The 21,669-nt window shown below is 41.9% G+C and overlaps 1 long non-coding RNA gene across 2 annotated transcripts in view; it reads right to left on the minus strand.

The window, feature by feature from the left end:
* Window positions 1-291: 291 nt before the first annotated feature.
* Window positions 292-21,669, minus strand: part of LOC128145311 (uncharacterized) — a 75,415-nt gene continuing 54,037 nt past the window's right edge. The window contains exons 2-4 of one of the 2 annotated variants that reach the window (XR_008236421.1): window positions 3,736-3,911; window positions 1,924-2,000; window positions 292-1,094 (exon numbers count right to left, since the gene is read on the minus strand). This is a non-coding gene — a long non-coding RNA (uncharacterized LOC128145311). Of the gene's footprint in view, window positions 1,095-1,923; window positions 2,001-2,084; window positions 2,255-3,735; window positions 3,912-21,669 lie in introns of those variants that run through there. The other variant, XR_008236420.1, reaches the window with a different exon arrangement.

A 21,669-nucleotide genomic window follows, 5' to 3' on the forward strand; every position in this document is an offset into this window, starting at 1 on the left:
GGGCATGCCCTTAAGTCATTTTAGTTTTCTAACCAGTAAATGGACGTAACTCAGGCAGGTTGCTACAGCAATACCTCTTGCAACTTCCCTCTTTTTGCCTTTTTTTTTTAACAAGCTAGACCTCAGTATGGATTTTTATCTGGGTCCTTTTTTTGATTAAAAATGTATCTTCTATCTACCTTTCCAAGTACAAAAATAAGGCACAAACACTTGTTTATTCCCCAAGATTTAATCTGCTATGTCATATGCTTAGTTCTTTTACTGCTCTTTAAGGAAAAAAGGGAGATGGACTTGTGTTATTTATTTTTTTTATTATAAGAAAATGAAATTAAAATATATCTGTATTGAATAATACAATGCTGTTGTGTATATATATCTGTTTGTGTGTATGCATATATATATACATATACATATAAATACCCACACATGTGATTTGAGTTTGCATGGCCAGGCATTAATTTTCAGGCTATCTCTCTTGAGATAAAGCTATTTTTTGACCTTTTTTAGCTCAGGATGATACAGCTTTCACACGGCTGTTGAACTGAAGGAATGTAGCAGCAGTGGCAAGTCCGTGTCATGCATACATCATGGGACTTAGAATGTCGTTCAGTCCACAAGAATAGCTCACTATATGCTCTACACTGAAAAAAGAAAAAATCTAAATGTGACCGTACTGAAGCAGTGATTTTAAAAATCTATGTGTGCCCAAAAGTCACTTCTTTTGATGTCAGTCCAGCCAAGTATAGTCTCATGGTCATATGCTTCTCACAGTTAACTTCCTCTTTGATAGAGTCATGAAACCCAGCTGAAAATGAGATATTCTGTGGTTTAAGAACTCATTCAAAATTTAGGCTGTGCATTGTCAGAGCCATGTTTTACATAAAGAATTTTTGAATTCTGAGAAAGCGTCTGTTCCTGTGTGCCTCTGTTCATACTTTCTCTAGGGATAGCAAAGTCCTTTTCAGGAGCATCGCTGAAGTCCAGAGAGAGCTGGGCAGTGGCGTGGGGGCAGGACCCAGGCGCAGACGCCCTGAGCCAGACCAGCCGTGCCCTGTGCCGTGATCCTCTTTTCACTCTCCCTCTGTCCACCAAGACTGCAAGTGAAACATATTTACAAATAACACAACTAGCTGTACCATGTGATTAGTTGAACTCTTTTTTAAAAACATGTGGGCTGGCCCCCTCTCCACCACAAGCGTTATAAATAACTTGTTTCCTGGCTGTTGTGTTGACAAATTGAACTCCTTCCACCACCTCCGCCACCCCCACCTTCTCCCTTCACAAACACGTGCTACTTCTCCCAGGACTTCAAGGTTTACTTCTCAAACACTTTGGGGGGGGGGGGGGGCAGGAGGGAGGAAAGAGGAATAAGTGTGTTCCCATAGGTCAAAAACATCAATTAAAACCAAATCCTTGCTTGTTGTATGCTGGGACATGCAGGAATTAAGCCCCACCCTGTTTTGAAAGTAACACAAAATATTAGCAAGGAGATGCTCTGCAAAGATTAGAAATGAACTTGAGAAATCCCGCAGTACTTTTTAGGTGACACTGAAGTGGACTGAAACCCACCCAGGTGTTGCACAGAGGTAGACACTTCCAGCTTGCTTCTTACTTAGCTGTCTCAGTGATGCTCATTTAAACTCCTATTCCAAGGCTTTATGCTCTTAATTAAAGGCCAGCTAATGACTGACCTTGTGAAAATCCCTCTTCAGTGCCAGTGATTTGATCAGCAGCATATTGGAAAGTAAAATATTCCCCAATTTAAACACAAAAGCCTTACTTTATACTGCATACACAACCATAAAATACCTTCTAGCAAGTGCTTCAGGTCCAGTGCTTTATGCACAGGGTTGAAGGGTTCCCTTTCTGCATTGGAGTCATTAAGATCCAGAAATAAGTAACAAGAAGTTTCAAGTGACCCACCTTAAGCATGTAGCAAGTTTTCATGGTTTAACCCCAGCCGGCAACTCAGCCCCACACAGCCGCTCGCTCGCTCCCCCCTGGTGGGATGGGGAAGAGAATCAGAAGAGTAAAAATGAGAACACTTGTGGGTTGAGATAAAGACAAAAGCAAAAGCTACACACACAAGCAAAGCAAAACCAGGAATTCGTTCACCACTTCCCATGCAGGCAGGTGTTCAGCCATCTCCAGGAAAGCAGGGCTCCATCACACGTAACAGTTACTTGGGAAGACAAACGCCATCACTCCGAATGTCCCCCCCCTTCCTTCTTCTTCCCCCAGCTTTATATGCTGAACACGAGGTCATATGGTCTGGAACATCCCTTGGGTCAGCTGGGGTCGGCTGCCGAGCTGTGTCCCCTCCCAACTTTTTGGGCACCCCCAACCTGCTTGCTGGTGGGGTGGGGTGAGAAGCAGAAAAGGCCTTGATGCTGTGTAAGCACTGCTCAGCAGTAACGAAAACTTCCCTGAATTATTGACACTGTTTCCAGCACAAATCCAAAACATAGCTACAAGTTCAGTGAACAAACTTAGTGGTAAGGAGGTATCTCTGTCTCTTGTTCGGGAGTCTCCCAAATGCTGACTTGTTTTTTACCTATACGAAGCATCTGATGTCACTTTTCTGTGTGGGTGGAAAATGCTGTATAAAGGTTAAACAAGTTCTTTCATCCTTGCTCATGAAAGTAAGCTCGTATTGCATTTCCAGTAACTAAGTGCATTACTATAACAGGTTGGGGATTTACTTTATGCATACGTGTGTACCTCTGGTGACTAACTGGCCATGTATTCTCTCCCTTCCTCTTAATCTTGCTCAAATTATTGCTTAATCTGAATGCTCTTTTGGCCCGAGTTTATAAAGGTAGTGCAGCCAACATTTCCAGCTACCAGTAAGTAGGCTTCGTAGCACAGGACTGTGGATCCTGCACCTGCTCTGCATGCTACAGAAAAGAGGTTTTTAGAAATTAAAATGTAAAGACTTACATCCTATAAAACAGCCTACTTCTTCAGCCAAGTACTTAAACAGAGAGCCGTCGCTGAGTACAGCATAGGAGCGTGCATTTGCATTTCAGCACAGGAGAAATCCTACTAGCAACAGCTTAATACTAAGCAACTGATGATGACTTTTGTTAGATGGAGGCCTATAAAAAGCTGGAATCAGTGGAGTTACCTCAGTGGATATAATGCACTAGAACTATCCCAAAGCCTTTGATAAACTATTTTTTTCCAGAAAGGCTGTTTAACACACTTGGCAGACCGGGATGCCAGAGAACACCTCCTCATGGCTGCGATACGAAGGCCATGAACAAGTTGCACTAACAAGCGCAGCTGAAAGTTGAGGAGCTTTGCGCAAATCATTTTTTGCTAGCGTAGTTCCCGTGCTGCAGGGGGGTAGGTGTATCAGCACAGAGATCATCACAGCTGCCTAAGAGAGGCTGTGCAAACCAGGAGGGCTCGCAGCCTCCCACACTACCTACTGCTGCCAGCTTCACCTGAGCTAACAAGTTCAAAGGCAGCTCAGATGTGCCTGCATGAGCTCCGGTAACAGCTCTGCGCTAACAACTGGAGCACAGTATAGAGGCGTGAAATGAAGGGTAAGAACAAACAACCTAGATGGCCTGGCAGAAATTGAGGCGGGGTGTCTCGTCTTCTAGCAGGGCTGTTGATGGGAATGAACCCAAGAAAGGGCTATGTGCTTATGTGGGAGCATCTGCAGAACACACACAGAGCACACACAGTATTGGCCAAAATTGAGGAAAAAAATAGTGAGGACCCTACCAAGGCCAGCTGAATGGCAGCCCGGTACATACTGATGAATAAAAACCAGTGACCACTAGTAGAAGCGATTGGAAAGTCACAGACGCTTTATTGACTTATAAACTGTGACACTCCGGAAAAGGGCTGGATCACTCCTGATGACAGCTCTGCAGGAAAGCTTCCGTCGAATATGTCATCTGTGCAAAAAAACCCAAAACAGCAAATGATATATTATGAGGCGTAAGAAACTGGGTGGAAAATACATTATATACAGCATAATGTGATAGGTAAATGAATAATACACTGCCAACTGGGATGCTGCATTCAGTTTTTGTCAGTGCTTTTACAGAGGATAATATAGTAACAGAGGGGATTCAGATAAAAAATAATTAAAATAAGTAGAGGAATGAAGAATTTTCTATACAAAAAGATAAAAAGGATTAGGTCCATTTAATTTAAAGACAAAATAAGGAGGAAAGTGTTAGAGGTTGCAATATGATGGCTCTAATACAGATGAAATACCCTGTGCTCCTATTCAACAATTCTCTCATTCAAAAAGCGGAAACATTACATGATAAAAATCCATAAGGTGTAATAAAAGAGTGCATTTTTTCACACAACACAAATACAAAATTATTCTCTGGAACTCTTTGTTCTAGCAGGATTAAAAAGGACTGAACACTTATAAAGAAAATTAGAATATGCAAATTTATTAAGTTCAAGAAATATTTTTCAAGCAGTTATATACACCATCTTCAGATTAAAGAGATCCTGGCCTGATATCATATGCAAATTCCAGCATACATTCAGGAGAGGAAAAAGGAAGTATGGGAGGGAGAGTGCTGTGAAAATAGTTTTTCTATAACTCACGGCATTACTTCTTCAGATGTGATAACTCATGCCCTGTTGATATTTGATGCAAGAGTCACAAGTTGTTCATGAAGATAAGATGCACCCTCTTCCAATGGCAAAGCTTCTGGCCCTATCCTTGCATTGCTGTAAGCCAGTGAACTTTAAACTCTGCATGTTTGCATGCAGAGAAGCCACCGCTGATGCAGACCCAGATCATGCCAGTCCTGTGCCTCAGGCCAGAATAATACCAAGGAGAAAATCCACTTCTGGTGTGGAGAGGAGAAAACATTTTCCTGACAAATGATTCAAAAGAAAATAATGATACTGAGAACTATTTGTAACTGTTTGGAAAAAACTGAACAAGTCCCAGTAGAGACAGACTGGCAGGCAGAGTGTGGAGGAAACACTGCAAAGCTAATTAATTTATTACATAAATCCATGGCTTATCAAGTGATTATCACTCCATACAAATGCCGTGAGCAAAAAAGGAACATTAGAGCTTTCAGGAGCATCGACCAGCATCCTTTTGGGAGGGTAGGACCGGTATAGTATCAAACCTCCAGGAACAAGTGACTCACGACATGCTGCATGCATTGGCCAGATTTTTCCAAAATCAGAAGCTCTTCCTTCCCTCTACCTTAAAAAGACAACAAAACAAAACAAACCCCCCAAAATCCCCAAGCCCACAAACAGTACAATGAGAAAGAAAAAAAAATTTAAACCCCCTGGTCTTCGTAACCCAGTTACTCCTACGTGCATTTCCCACAAACTGTCAACATCCCACAGGAATCTACCCACGTTACACATCACAGCACAATGCTCCCGACAAAGGCATCTCAACCCATGATGTTTCAGGCAGCCTTTCAAACCGCCTTCAGTGTATTTAGGTTCACCAGCTCTGTAATTAGGTGTTAAGTTTAAGCAATCCAGGGATTTATGCAGGGAGATACTTCTTCGGCTGTTCAGCACGATTTATGCCTGCATGGTCTATCTGGAACGAACAAGGGTTCATCCCATGAAGAAAATGAGACTTTCCATATCTCTAGTAGGCTCCAGTTCACTGAAGCACTTAAACGTATGTTCAGGTTCATCCTTATTTAGAACAGCATTTAAACAAGCATGGGTAGCTCAGCAGTCCTTTAAGTTCCATGGGACTAAAGCATGCATGGAAGTGCTTTCCTAAACAGGCTTTCATTTATAAACAACATCAATAATAACGTTAATTATCATCATCATAACAAAATCTGCTCTGTTTGGCTTTGCATGACAACACCAGACTTCGGAAGTGAACTACGATAAATTATAAGCATAGGTTCTTGACATAAACAAAGCAGGAAAGATAACATTGTGAAAAACATTGATCCTTGCCAATACAGTTTTCTTTGGCACATGCCAGAGTGTTGCAGGGTTAAAATGACCATTCAAAATGCCTCTTGGATGTGTGATTAACTCTCAGCAAGTGAATATTCCCACTGACCCAGAAGACTGAAGGCTCCATCATATATTTCATTTTAGTCTCCAACATCAAGGGTTAGGACAAAAAAGGTGGAAAAATATCATTCTAGGAGACCAGGAGGCAAAAGACAAAATATGACAAAATGTAAGACAAAATTATTGGTCCACATCAGCAGCCAGTTCTACAGAGGGCTGCATAGCATGTTTTCAGATGTTTTGCTAATCATTACACTTGTACATGTTGAGAGAAGTGATGTTAATGACTCTTCTCATATTCCCAAACATTTTCCCAGAATGGGAATAACAACAAATTTGGCAACCCATTCTTGAATTTTCAGCACCTATCATACCTAGTGTAACTCACTAATCTAAACATGCATCTCCCTCTGTTTTCACCACACATACCTTAATTGCCACAAAACCTGATTTACATTGTTATCTCTTAGGTGTATTAGATATGTTCCTGCGGCCCCTTCCAACTTTCAGATGAACTTCAGATACACTATAAGCCAGACAACACATCGTAGCTGTACGGCTTCCAACGCACTATTAGGACTCATACTCTGATATTCCCTTTATTTTATTTAATTTACCTTCCTATGTATTTCGGTTAACAATTTTGAGAAAAGTATAGAGCCATTAACATGCAGACCTCAGTAGTGTTCAAGGACACCTGCCACCCTGTCGTACCTGTAGGTGACTATCCAACCGCACTGCGATGAAGAACAATAGTTAGTGCTTACTGTAGTGGCATGTTTTTCCAGCTGAATTTTGGTTTTTTTAAAATCTAATCTTTATTCACACTTTCTTGTCTTTCAAAGAAAAATGACAACACTTTATTACTGGTTTATTTTCTGAAGTAACTTCACTTTTGCAGTTGCATCTGAAACAACCAAAATCTTTGTACTTACTATATATATGGATATGTATATAAATATAGATGTATGCATAATAAAATATGTAGACATATCTTGATTATGTTCTTTTGCCAGGAAATATTCAAAATGAAAAAAGAGCAAATTTAGTGGTTGAAAGACTCACGTATCTCAACTGGTACATGGTGCAATTTTTCCATTTGATCTTTACTGTGACCTTATGCAAACCACAACATTTCAGGAAATGTTCTGATCTTTCTAGTCAGTGATTGTGAAGCAACATTTTAAAAGAGGGTTTTCAGGCATATAACCAGTTTCTTATTCCATGGAAATGCAGGGGAGGAGAAAAAGCACTCTTATCTTACTTAGTCATTCAACACTGGTATTAATGATACGTTCATGTATCTAATAACTTTCGGGATTTATTTGTATGTTCATATTACTGTAAAACAAATTGAAAGACAATTCATAAAAGTGAGAATTTTTAAATGTCTGTCATCACTGAAAGGACAGAGTGACAACATACGGATGGTCTGCCAGATGGTCCCAAGCCTCTAAGCCTTAAGATCTGCCTGAGTGCAGCACCAGACCTCAAGGTTCATAAGTGATTGAAATGCGAAACATCTGATTTTTTATACAGCTACTTCTAAAAAAGCAAGCTTGCAACCCCCTCAAATATAAACACTTATTTTGGAAAAAACTGTCAGAATTTTTTAATTTCGTAAAGTACTTTTGCAATATCGTGAAATGAGAGAGGTTGCAATGGACCCTTGCCCAGCAGACGTGCTTTGGGGGGAGGATTTGAGGCCAAACACCTCTGTGTTGGCTTCCTGTAGCTCCGCAACATCCTTAGCGTTGTGGGTTCCCATCCACTGGGTCCTCTGACTTTGCCAGCTCAGTTATTATACCCTTGTGAGCTGCTGAGCAGGAACACAGGGCTCCTCTCCCCCTTGAACCAGGGTTCTGCAGGCAGCCAGGCTGGCAGTGCCCGGCGGGAGGCAGCAATAGGTAACACCACTTTTGCAGGACAGGAGAAGGCAGAAGGCAGGAGGAGAAAGTGGCCAGAGCTTGTTACCCTTTCTGTTCTGTGGAAGTCAGCCCAGCCCGTTTGCACTTTTCAGCCTTGCTTTAAAATGGTTATTTTAAAAGCTGCGTTCGTTTGCTTTGCAGGTTTCTGTCCTTCTGTGAGGCAAAGAGGAATAAAAGCAAACAGCTCAGGCTCACTTGAAGGAGAGACACCACTTCATCTCCATCTACATGCAGTTTTCTTCTTGTGCCAGGACACTGCTTGAGGATGTGGCACAGAGGGAGGAGGGGTAAGGTGGACGAGCTCCAGTGTAGTTCATGTCCAGATTATGCTCTGGAGAGATGCAGAAACACCTGATGGACAGATATGCTCAGCCCACAGCTTTCCCATAGCGTGGTCACAGCTCACAGAAAGGAGGAGGGGAGGGGACATGTTTGGCTAAAAGGAAGTATGGGGTTGTTGACCTGTTTTGTTTGTTTGCTTTTTGTAAAACTCATGTTGACATGAAAAGCCAACATAAATTGCAATTACTCATCATATCTGCAATTACTAGGAAGAGCTCTTCCTAGTTTCAGTCCTAATTACGGTGCTAATAATTTCAGGTTCTTTTTTAACATGGTATGAGGGACTGCACAAAATCTGCCCATGAAAACAAGCAATGACCATAAAGGTGTAAAATGAGATAATTACAGTCTGAAACAAAAGAAAAAATGTTAGTACTCAACTCCCTTGGTCATAAGTAAAACTTACATCTCATGGCCATAACCTAAGCATCTACTTGGGAACAGAAGCCATTTTGTTCCTTCTTAGTCCTAATTTACAAATTTACATTCCTACAACAGCACTGGAATAAAAAGGCAGACCAGTGACCAAATGGAAAAGTCTGCATAGTCTTGAAGCAAAACGTGCTTAGATTTAAATTCCCTTTCCTGCAATACCAGTTTTGTTAGGACCGATCAGCTCTTCGCTTTCATTCAGAACGGGCACAGAGGCAACCAAGTTCAGGTTCAAGAGTCTCTTGAAAGGCTCTTCAAGCCCACGTGCCTTTCTCTGTCTCTGTGGTGTGAGAGCAGCGGACTCTTCAAGCTCTCCCGTGCTGCTGTGGCACACCTGCTATTGAAAAACTCCAGTGGGAAAGACGAATAGCAAAGCTGCTTCCATTTTTCAGGTGGAGAAAAGTCTATTGTCAACAAAGTCCTCCACGGAAAGCAAAGGAAGGAAGATCATTACCAGAGCAGGGCTGTAGGGTGACGAAGCCCTCGCCCGCAGCGGGTACGGCATCTCTGTTTGGTTAACACTGACAACGAAACCCCAAGCCTTCATTTTTTTCCTTTCTCCGGAGAAGGCATGTTTGGAGGGTTTTCCAGGAAGGCTGGAGCCCTTTGAGCGCATCAGGGTGGGTGCTTACCCATCCTGACTGCGGGTGAGCCAGCCCCCGGGTCTCTGCACCGGCTCCCAGCCCACCACGCTTCTGCAAAAGGAAGGCAGTGAGGGCTGAGCAATGGGGGAGAATAAGGCAAAAGGAGGGGAAAGAGCAGTTATGAGAAGCAACCGCCAAATGATCACATCTTGATGTATTTATTTATACTTCATAAATTCCACCGGCCACATTCCTAATCCCAGAGATTCTGAAATATGCAGCAGAAGAGTTATTTTCCCTGGACCGGGATACGTTCACCCGCCACAAGGCGTTACTTGGAAGCCCCCTCACAATTAAGACTTTATTAAAACTTTTCAGGGTAAATAGTAGATAAATTTAGACTGGGTTCCCTCCAGTTTTTGCCAGTAGAAACGCAAGTGCTGTGTGTCCCAAGGGACATGTGATTAGTTGCCAATAATTTAACAGAGTGCCCCTCACAAAAATATTCTCCCTTAATCTGTAACAAGCTCCATGTCCCAGGTGTCTGTGCACACCCCTAAAGTGGACAGGTGAGAGAATGGGCAATAACTGTTTGTTTGGATTTTTTCCCCCTTTTAAACAAAAACACTTTTAAAATTAATTCATCCTAAAAAGAAGGCAATACCTTCTCCTTTAACACCATTAACTCTGCAGGAAAACAAATGGCTCCACAGAACATTAGCAGCAATCAAAGGGCAAACAATCTATAGTCAATCAAAATAAATGTAACAGATGATACAAATCTGCTTTCACTTACAGTAAATGAGAGTATATAGATATCTACATGGGTAAATATGCTTCTCAGAAGTTTCTTCTGGAGAAAACTCATAAAACTTGGAAATGCCAAATAGATATCTTTATGTCCCACTGTGCAGTTGCTCATAAACTTCACATACATTTACTGTAAAAGTAACATTGCCACTGATTATTACTGACTGAATGCAAGCCAAATATTTCTTTGAAACAATCACATAAGGAATACATTTGCAATATTTTAAATAGCCAAAAGTAGCCAATCATAGGTGTAATTAAACAAAGCCATTTGTTACTGCATTATTCAAATGTCCTGCTACCATGCAAGGTGTACTTTTCTCACAATACGCTAATCCCAGCCACGCTGGCTCCTTTTTTGCAAGTTCTTTTCCTGCATTGTTCTAGCCTAGCAATCAGTCTGCATATTGATGTTTCTGTTCAAATAAACATGCTTAGAAATGAGGTTCCTTGGCATTTCCAGAACTTCAGAGTGTTTTCAAGTGCACTTCCTAATGCCTTTTGCACTTGAGAAAGTCTCATGTGTAATTTTAAAGAAGAAATATGAATTCTCACAACATGAAACATATGCCTTGTGAAGAATATAAATTTTGCAACACGTGGCATAATATCCACTCAGAATGTGCTGCTTTTATAGAGAGGATCACGCGCTTGTTTCTCTTGAATAGAATAGTATTCTGAGTAGTCACTGTGAATCAAAGGGTCTCCTAAACCAATAAAGTACTGTACAACAAGTTCAATAATAACAGAACAGGGTTCGAAGAGCTGCAAGCATTAAATAATGTGTTAAGTGGGAGATGGTCAAATATGTAAGGTGTATATTTAACTCTAGAATATTTAAGAAACTTTCAGCCTGGTTTAATTACTTATCAAAGACATTTTAATGCCGCTTTACAAGAGGTCTTCATCTTACTGAAAATGAGCTTTTCAATAAATTTCTGTTGCCCCTCAGGCCACATTATTGCAGTAAAACTGCATTGATCAAGGAGTATAATGATTGTCTTTCCCTGCACCTGACATTTCTACCATTTAATTTTTAGTAGATTTTTCTTTGATTTGCTCAATTGTTAGCTGGTTTTATGTTTGTGAGAGTGTATGACAGAACTGAAGGGATGCATTCCTAGTGATATTCAGCACAGCTCTATTATCCTGGTTTTATATCAGCATAAAATCGGTATAATACAGTGATAAATCAGGCCTGTAACAGCTAATCCTTCGTATCTCAAGAAGGCATAGTTACTCTCTGGTTTTTTAGGTACTTAGTTACTGTCGGAGTTCCTCTCATAGTTGCTTTTTGGGTTTTAATTAAACTTACTGTTCTGTTTTGCCAGTCCCTTACATCTTGTGAAAGTCTGTGTGATATCCAGTGTACAGAAGCCTGAATTCACTTAGGTTTGAGAATATTCATGAGACCAGGGGATTCGGTTTTGCAGATTCCCTGTCAGAGGTATCTCACAACTGTGGCTTACTAAACCCAAATGCTCACGTTTGTTCATCATACAGAAGAAAACAAAACTGAATTGATATGTGTAGCATAAGAAGTAAGTTTTTATAAGCCAGATGCAGAAAGGCAGTTCTGGCTTCTGGGGTGCCTGTGTGTATGTACAGAAAGGATACCTCCCATCATGTCAGGGCTTGACGACTGCTGCTGCAGTGCCTCTGACTTTTTCAGCACTGTTTCGACATCTAGGCTGCCATCACTGTTAAAGCTGAAGTTTTGTGATAGCTGTCACACACATTTTGTTTTCAGCTGGCTTCATGTGTTTTAAAATCAATCCACAGCTCTTGCCATAAGGAGACATTTGTTTCTTAAGAGGAGAATGATGTGGGGAATGATGTGGAAAGAGAGACACCGTGAACACTTCCAGGGGGGTTCTCAAGGATGCGATCTCAGAGCTAGAGCTCATTATTTCCTCTGGATATCTCAGAGGCACTTGCAAAGTAGCTCAAGCCCATCTGCGTCCTATCTATCTGCTGTGGTCCCATCCTCCTGCTCTGCCTGCTCCCTTTCACCAGGGTGGGTGGGCTCTTGCCTGGCTACGCAGCAAGTAGGGAAATGCATTTCTGCCAATGCAGCTGAAAACGAGGACTGCAAGGAAGCATTGAGCTTTCTGCAAAGTCAGCTCCTGCAGCTCCCAGAGCTGGTGCAAGGGCAGGACAGGAGTGCATGACAGGAGCAGGCGGGACATCAAGCTGCCATGGAGCTTCATCTTCTGGTTATGGTTTCACATCTCGCTGAGTCCTGCCAAGGAAGAGGGAGGAGATCCTGCTCCTCATCCTCTCTCCTCCCCCAGCCACCTGCTCATTCCCCTTGGGATGGCTCTAGCAATCAGATAGCCCTGGGGCAAATCAATTCAGAGAATTGACCCAGTGGAAATCTAACACTGCATATAAATAAATATGCAAATAAAAGAACAGTTTGCTGCCAGATATGTCAACCTGTCAACTGAGCTGACTCGCCCTAAGGCCACACAATTGCCAAAGCCAATATGAGGAGGGAGGAGGGTACCTGCAGCTGGAGAAAGGGGGCAGGGGAGAGGGAGCGGGACCTTCCTTTTCAGTGGAAGGTAGCCGCTGGTTTGACAGAGCTGCTTTTCATGTGAAGGCACCCCTCCCGTTCTGTGACACCTGTGGTTTGGATGGAGGGGGACTTCACAGCGGGCAAAATTCACAGAGGCAAATTTTAGCTTCTGGAGGTTCATCTGCCAGGGTTGATCCTCTAATCAGTGGAGGGAAATGGACTTCTCTGGGCGAGTGACTGAGGACACCCTGATCTCAGCTGTGATCATGGAGGGAGCCCAGAGACATTACCGCCTCTAGGGTCAAGGCAGCCTTTGTGAAAATCTGTAATAGCAATGATTTTCAGCTTGTCCCATCACAGATCCCTACATGAGCTTTACCCCACTGACCAGGGGCTTGCCTGGCTGGCTCACCTCCGGGCAGCCCCCGCAGAAGTCATCTGTGAGCTCGGGAGTCTGCGGACCACCGGCAGAAACCCCCAACCCCACAAAATTACACACTCAATTCCCACCACACAGGCAGGGCGGCAGAAACGAAGAGGAAGCAATAATGGTTCCGCGCTATTGCTGCCACTGAATTAAAGATAAATAGTTAACAAATTATTCCTTTTTTTCAGTATGTGTATTAAAAATAAAGAATATCTGTATTTCGACAAAATCATCCATGTTTTTTACTGCACACTCATGATGCTTGCCTTGCACTTTCCCCATGACAACTTGTATGATTTATTATGACAAACAACTAGCCCTAGTAACAGCAGACGCAGATCTTTGGCAGGAAAATATGCTACGTATTTTAAAGCTGGTTCATACCAAACATGTATATTTTCAGTCCAATGCAAGGTAGAGAGAAAGCCCCCAATGTTTTTCTAAATGGATAGGGTCTGGATAAGTTAAGAAAACCAAAAATCAAATTTCTGAGCCTCTCATACTAAAAAGAAAATTGAAATAAACTTTAAAAAACCCCCAACCTTCTCAAATATTCTCCAAAGAAATTGTTATATTTTGCTATTATGGAATTTCACCAGGACTCGCAGAGTTCTCTTCAACGCCAGTTTTTCGCATAACTAGTCTTTTGTTCTCTAGTTTGCACTGGGCTGAATTTACAGGGTCAGGTACCACCTTTTTCTGTTACTGAATTCAGAAAGATTCCTTTTTAAGCAATCTTGCCTGTTATAAACATATTCTGAAATCATTTAACTGCCTATTAATTAAACTTAAGATTTCAGGATTGCTTTGCATGTGCCTTATGTCAATAGGTTCAATTCTCTATATTTAATAAAATGCTGAAAATTTTGTGAGTATGTGTGCATAGGAGGAAACGAGCAGTAGTTCCTAAACTGGTAACATTTGGAGAGTAAAAAATGTGGTATGTTTGGGTTTGCTTTGTGAAATTCTTAGGTTTCAACAGTCCTATCTCAGATGCATACGGTCTGTCAGTATAGTTTACCTCAGTTGACTCACCATTTTAATCAGTGAAAAGCTCATCACCTGTGCTACATGTTAAAATATTGATAAATAATATATGTGGAAATTAGTTACTATTAATGTATAAGACATTGCTAGATTAATAAGTACCTATCATACAGAAGGAATTTGTATAGTTAAGATTTATCTGTAAAAAGAATGAGTGAGGTCACCCATGATATGTATCACACACCATAAGAAATGATGAACAAAACCTACACTGAAAAAAAAACCAACCCCCCCCCCCAAAGAGGAAAGGATACATTTCCCTATACAGGCAAGATAATGGAAATTTTGGACCTTTTGAAAATTCTTAAATGCTAGACACTCAAACAAAATGTTTTCTTTATTCAAGATATATTATCCAGCATTAGTATGAAGACAGACGAGGAATGTTATGAGAGCAACATATATGATGATGCAGGACACAGCATCATCTTACTTACTTTGTTTTAAATGTTTGTTCAATGCCATGAACACACAAGACCTGCGCTTTATTTAAAGTTATGCTGGATAATTCAGGGCAAGTAATTTCATCTCCTCATGTCTTCATTTTCTCCTGGCAATAATACACTGATCTCTGTGTTAAAGGATACTGGGATGTAGTATTGAAACTATTAAGTGTTTCATTATCCCTTCCTGAGCATCACTGCTCTTGCCTCAGGACAGCACAGAAGACAAATGACAAATATACACTGTTGTCCAGCTTGCTTTGACCCTGCCTAGGAAAAAAAGTCGTGTTAGTTAAAGGTGTTGCTCACTGACACACCAAACATGAGGGGTGAAATTCTAGTTTCATTAAAAACAAAGTGGTTTTTGCCATCATCCTTGATGGAGTTGGGTTTCATTTGTCTTTGATAGGATTCTGCACACTGCCTCATTTTAAACTACACTTATGTATTTCACTAATATATCAACTTGTAAGGAAAAAAATCTCCTCTGGATGAATGTTACACATGAAGAAGGCTATGAGGAGCAGCCCTTTTATCCAGAAAGCTGAAGGATGACAGTCTGGCTTAAAATTTGCAACACAAGTAAAATAACAACCTAAAGTGTGGACATTATTTTGTCTCTAAAATATGCACCTTTGTTCTACGCCTTGGTTGCCATTGAAGTATCAGATTTTTAAAACGTTGCCCAAGAAGAACAGGCAGTTTATTGCTATTCCCTGCTTCTGTTTTTCCCAAGCTGCAGCAATCAAATGAACACGAAAAGTCATTTGTACAAGGTGGAGTAGATATCTGTTAACATGCATGCTGATTTTATGGTGGAGTAGAAGGAACATAGCTTTAACCGCTCACTGAAGAACACTCTTAAACTTGCATTTATTTACATGGCATCTATGGCATTTAGCTGACTGAAGAGAATTGATTAGCAAGAAGGCTGTTAAACAGCAGTCCTATAGCAGGCACTGCACTGAGGATTAGAGGTTTATTTCACTAATTGGTGCCCTCCTGTAGTCTTTATGAGTCAATCCTAAAAAATAAAGGAGCACTCCAAACTGTGTTTAGAATAAAAGCAGAGTGATGCTTTTCACTGCACAGAAATCCCATAGCTGAGCTCTTTTAGAAATGAGTTTAGGATTTTCCAGCCAAATTATTCCTCTCCAGCGAATTCTTGCTTGCAGCACTGTATCTTTACCACGCAGCTTCGGCAAACCCTAGAGAGCATGGCATGCTGAAAACCAGAGCTGAGGCTGCCATGGTAGGCATGATGTTGACCTCATTGTCCACCGTGGCTGCCTGGGACGCAGGAGCCGCACACCTTTGTGAGAGCAGAGCCTCACGAGCTGGCCGGCAGCAGCACCACACACGAGGCAGGCAGGCATGGCTTCCACCCCACGGAGACAGCAGCGCAGAGGCTCGTTGTAATGTCTCTGCAGAAGTACAGTGCGTGCACCTACAGGTTTGAACGATGCCATGGGAGTGTGGCAGCGGCTGCGAGGTGGGACCAGGGGAGCTCCAGGACACCCACTGCGGAGCAGGCGGCTCTTGCAGACGAACTAAACTTGTACAGGGAGGACTAAAGAGGAAAACAGGCTTCAGCGAGTTCCCCCTTATGCTTTGAAGAAAGTTTTGTCACGGGCCGGCAGAAATAAAGTTCTCATCTCTGTGGTTTTAATAGGAATCTGAAACAAGGAGATGCGCACGCTGAACCCTGAAGAGCAGCGTTGGCACTAACGTGATGGGCAAAAGGGCTTCGTGGCTCCAGAGGGCTCCGGGAGGTTTCCAGGGCAGGGAGAGCACCGCTAGAGGGCTCACGAAGCGCTCGCAGGGTTCTTACAGGTGCTACCTGCAAATTCCCATTTTGCTTTCTGCTCCTCCATTTGTACATGCAACGCATTTCAGAACTGGACCTGCTAAAGCGTGCCTTTACTTTAAAGTCAGCTGCAGGGACTCTCACAGGCTCATCTCCATATGGGGACACCGCCACCCTCTGACCTCTCCTGTGGAAACAGGCCTTCCATGTAAAACCATTTTGGCCTGATTATGCTGCTCGTTACCCAGTAGTCACTAACCAGAGGCAGCCGTTCAGCAAAACGACGACTGCCATTACCAGTGCTTCCAGAGGAGTGAAAGAGTTCGGTGCATCAGGTATAGCAATATCAGTGTATTGCATGTATCAGTGCTTCAGAAAGAAAAGAAAAAACCCCACAACCTTCTTTCCCTTCCTCTTTCCCCAAAGAAAGCAACCAAAAAAAGCTTTAGTAAAGGTAACTGGAAAGAAGACAGACACGACCCTAGCATTTGTACCTTCCCCAATTAGGGGATCCAAATCACTTCTGGGACAACAGGCTGTGAGGCATACGAAGATTTTGGTATATTGCTCATGGGGTCAGGGAGGTTGGCCATCCCTACAGTAAGATATGAAAGCTATTTGTGTCAACTAGTAAATAATGCTAACTACCTCCAAAACACGCTTCCTCTTCAGGATCAAGATTTACCTTTGTCCATGGGGGAAAAATACAAAACTAGTATAACGGGTTTTCTTTTTCCCCTTTTACCACTCATTAGCCCTGAGGACCTTGTTACAACATTTGGTGTTGAGAGTAGAAATGTTCTAATATATAGCTCTAAACTAAAAAATGTGAAGGCAATAATCACAGGAGTATTTCAACGCTAACTAGAATGAATTTCCGTTTTTTTCCTACTCTTTCTTTTCCCTTTCCTCTCTGAAAGAGGCTGCCAAGGGAATTATTATGATTACTCTGCATGTTTTGCAGATGGTTGGCTGCTGCACGGGGTTCTCGAGAGAGGTCAACATCCTATAGCATCCAGCTTGGATGCTGCCCTCCACACCAGCTGAGCTATGGAAGTCCTTAGTCAGCAAAGCTTTTGCTGACATGCCTAATTGAAGTCTCTGGGACAAGTCACATCCTCAAAGCTCAGCTGAAGCACTTTCCTGAGCTGGGACTTGATTCTACTCTCCTATTAAACCCAATGAAAAAACTCCACTTGCCAGGAATGGAAGTTGAATGGGACTTTTATCTTTTTAAAAAATATTTATATATACATACATATGTACACAGACACACGTATACACATAAAAGCTGTTACTTTTATGTGTTCAGAGCCATGTTCAAGGATGTTCTCAGGAGTTTCAGCTAAACCTCAAAAGTTTTCTTCTCAGGGATACTAGAGACATGGACATTGGTTGTATCATGCCAACAGTGTGAGGACAGGAAGTTTTCCTGCCTTTTGGCTTTGCTACATGGCATTCAGAGAAGCAGTTTGGAGAACCCATAGTCACAGGCTGGTGGGAGCAAGGAGGCTGTGTGTTTATTAAATCCGTAGCCTTTTGGTAAATAATTGATAAATCCACCTTCCTGGTACCACTCCACAGTGAAGTGGAAGAGAAAAAGGGGCAATACTGACATAATGCTGTAACACCCACTCGTAGGGTCCCCTGCTTTCCACATATATGCCAGTAATGGGGACAGACTGCATTTAGCCCTTCTCCAGGACTGGACTGTTTAAGGATCAAAATAGGAATAGCAACTGCCCCAAAGGCTCTCTTTGGTTAGGATACTCACCTCCTCTCCTTCTTTTCAAGAACGAAGATGATACTACAAATACAGACTTTTGGCCCCAAAGAAGGGTAGAGGATCGGTTGCTGCGGGATGTCTTGGGGCCAATCAGCCCACATGGCTGAAAGGAAGACTGTGGACCTGGGTCAGGAACAAGCATTGCTGCTTGTACTAAGAATTTGCTCCTGCCCAGACAGGTATGCTGGGATGGCATCAACTCCAGCTGCCCAGAGCTTGGGGGAGGGCTCCAGGGTTTTCGCCCTGGGGGGAGACAGAGACAAAGAGTGCTCTGCCATCTGAGGTCCACAGAAGACCAGAGCATCACTCCATTCTCCCCCATATGCATCCTGAAAGAAAACTCCTGAAAATCTGTCTTCATTATAGCGGTATCATCCTTCAGGACAGGAACACGTTTCCCTGACACTTCTGTTTCACAGGACAAATGCATGTAGGCGAATACGTTGAATAAAGAGGCTGAGATTTGCAAAGCCACCTTGAGTAAAAACTGGATTTTCACATCCTTTAGGTACTTAGAGTCTCTGCCCTCATTATCTGAACTGCGCCCACACAGGCAGTCTCTGCAAATGTAGCATTTAACATATATGGGTTTCAGATTTATTGTTTAAAATTATTTTGAAACCAATGACTTATAACACAGATATATCTGTTCGTCTAAGTCAACAAGTCATAGTTCTTATAATCTGGGGTTGTATGAATGTCAGATTTCTAAAATGCAAATTACGTATTTATGCCAGAAATTGAGGGATCCACTATAGTTTATTTCTAGGTGGGTTTTTTCATTTCGAACATTTTTCACGAAGATGCATACCACTATTTAAGTATGATGAGGTTAGCATAAACCAAGAAAAGCAAAGAAATTGTAAGCTAAGATTGAGGATACATTCCTAACTTATGCTGTTGTGCCTAGTTATTGCAGGACTGCCAACCAGCTCGTGATAATTACATACTGCAAACAGAGCTGGGGGTTGGGGAAATCATTGTTTTGGGTTCATATTACTTTCACTGAACTTTACTGGCATGTTTGATTCATATCTCCTTTTTATGTTTTGAGCTCATAGAGCTTGCAAACTCAAATACAAGCCTCCTGATGGATCAGGAAGAACAAGGCTAATTTTCCTTCCAGACTCTTGTTTAAAGCACGACGACAATCTTGTTCCATTTATTACCACAAAAACATGCTGATCTTGGTTCTCTTTGCAAACCAGTCTTGGCCAGCCTCGTTATTTCCAGAAGAGACACCAGCCAGTCTTGTTTCTGTTTGTAGATGGCATGTGAGAAAAGGAGGGGGCTTTGAAGAGCATGGGGAAAGAGCTGTGTTACACACAGTGACCGCAGGTTTCTGTCAGTCTCTTTCTTGCTGTTTCCTAGAGTTCAAAAGCAAACGTTTCTTTCCATTCTCTTACTGGATATGAGTATAGTTTCAATCCCAGAGTGGCAGTATCTAGAGAGGAGTTTAATCATTTTTGCTCTCTCATTTTACACTTATATGTCCTTAACTCAATTTGGATGGTCAAAGCACTCTGGGCCAGCGATTTTTGTTTGCTCAATATGTACACGGTCCCTAGCACTATAGGGTCCCACCCCAATGGAAAACAAAGTGCTTCTCTGATATAAATGCTAAATAATTGATCACAAATCCCTAAATCATACAATGCAATGTAATTTCTTTTCCCTGATTTTGTTATGCTATTATTTATATCAGCATACAGTATTGATACAAGAAATTTGTAATGAAGTCCCAGAGATGCTTTGATTTAATGTGGTTACAAGGACTATCATTGCAAGTGGGAACAAATAGCTCTAATGGATTTTCTAGTACCTTGTTTTCATCATCCATAATAGACTCTCATCTGCGCTGGTCGGAACTGTAGGACGCCCGTGTGTTCTGCACCCAGACTTTAACAGATCTATATTTTATGGCCCTACAGTAAAATTAACTGCAGGTTTTATAACGTCTGTGTATTGCTTTGACTGAAAGCAATCCATTTAGAGACTTCTGGAAAGTTGAGGTGTTTCAGTTACAAATGCCTGAGCCCCCTTTTAATGAGGCCGCATTCCAGAGATCTAACTTTCTTTTCCTTTCCCTATACCAAAACAGAATAAAATTTGGAACATGAGGGGTTTAAGCTGAAAGGATCTTGCCCCTGAGTTTTATCAGTTCAGGGGAAGCACAGAAACTTGGAGACTGGTCCAGAAGATGCTGACAGCTGGAAGCACCAGCGAGGGCAGCACACCAGCGTGGCCACTCACCCTCTTCCCAAATCAGACCCTTCGGCTGCAGCTCACAGTTGACAAAAATCAAGAATCGATTTTGACTCACTGTCTGACCTCAAATTAGCTTTCAAAAGCCGCGCAACAGTTCTTGACAACCTCGCCATAGGAAAGCAGGAACTAAGGCAATCAGAGAAAAACAAAATCACTTCTTTCTTTTTTTTGTGTGTGTGTTGAATGACAGAGTAATTATACCGTCTACCTCAAATTCGAGAGCTCTGCCAAACATTCATACCTACACAACCCTCCACAGGGCTGCCTCCTGCCCCCATGGTAACAGCCAGCCCTGCAGCAAGAATTTGGCCCAAGGAGCAGGAGAAGGTAACAGGGGAACGGGGCTTTTTTAAGGCACAAATGCCCTCTAAATGCCGGCTCTGCATTTGCGCCTCTCAAGACCAAGAATAACTTGGTCCGAATGTTAACAGTGTCTTTCTACTTTATGTGATGAATGGATTAATCCTGCTATTATCAGCATAATTAATCTTGCTTGACACTCCAGGCAAAAAATCCAATATGCTGGTTTCCACAGACATGGCAGTGCTTCATAATATTTTGTTATCTTTTCAATGTATAATTAATAAGGAGAGTAGGGAATCCAGGAGAATCAGCCAGCATTAAAATAAGCAGAAAACAGAAAGTTAAGGTATCTGGAGTTGAGACTCAGCTATTTCAATGACAGTATCAGTTGAAAGGAAAGTCGCCAACTGGGAGATGGACAAGATCCAGTTGCAGCTGGCAACAACACAGATGCCACTTGCTAAATTATCTGAAACCATTTTTTGCCATAAAAATGAATTATATGCTCTTAATGATTAGTCTAATTTTAAAATGTTATTGTTTTCACAGTATACTTCTTGACTGGAGAGAAAAGGATAGCCAGCCTAGAGCCTTGGCATTGTCAGGCTCCCAAAAGCACCCATTCAGCATGAAAACATATGCATGGCTAAGTAGGAAAAAAAGTATGCTTAATTCTCATGGGTAGGCAGTTAGAGAATCCCTGTACTAATCACGTCATTTTTTATTTTCAGAATGGCACCCCAAAATTACAGACTTTCCTTGACCCAAACAATCAACATTCTTCCTCTAGCTCTAGAAAACCATGTGATTCAAACAGTTGTTTCCAAACACTGTATTTCTTGGTGTAAAAATAATTACCTCCCCTCCCAACAGACACACGCATTTTCTTCTTACATCCTTTTTCCCCAGCTTAAATTCTCATTCTGAGGCTGCACAGCTGACCCTACAAAATTTGTTGTATGCTTGGTTCAGCT

Source organism: Harpia harpyja, chromosome 8, assembly GCF_026419915.1.
Source record: "Harpia harpyja isolate bHarHar1 chromosome 8, bHarHar1 primary haplotype, whole genome shotgun sequence".
NCBI classification, from domain to species: Eukaryota; Metazoa; Chordata; class Aves; order Accipitriformes; family Accipitridae; genus Harpia; species Harpia harpyja.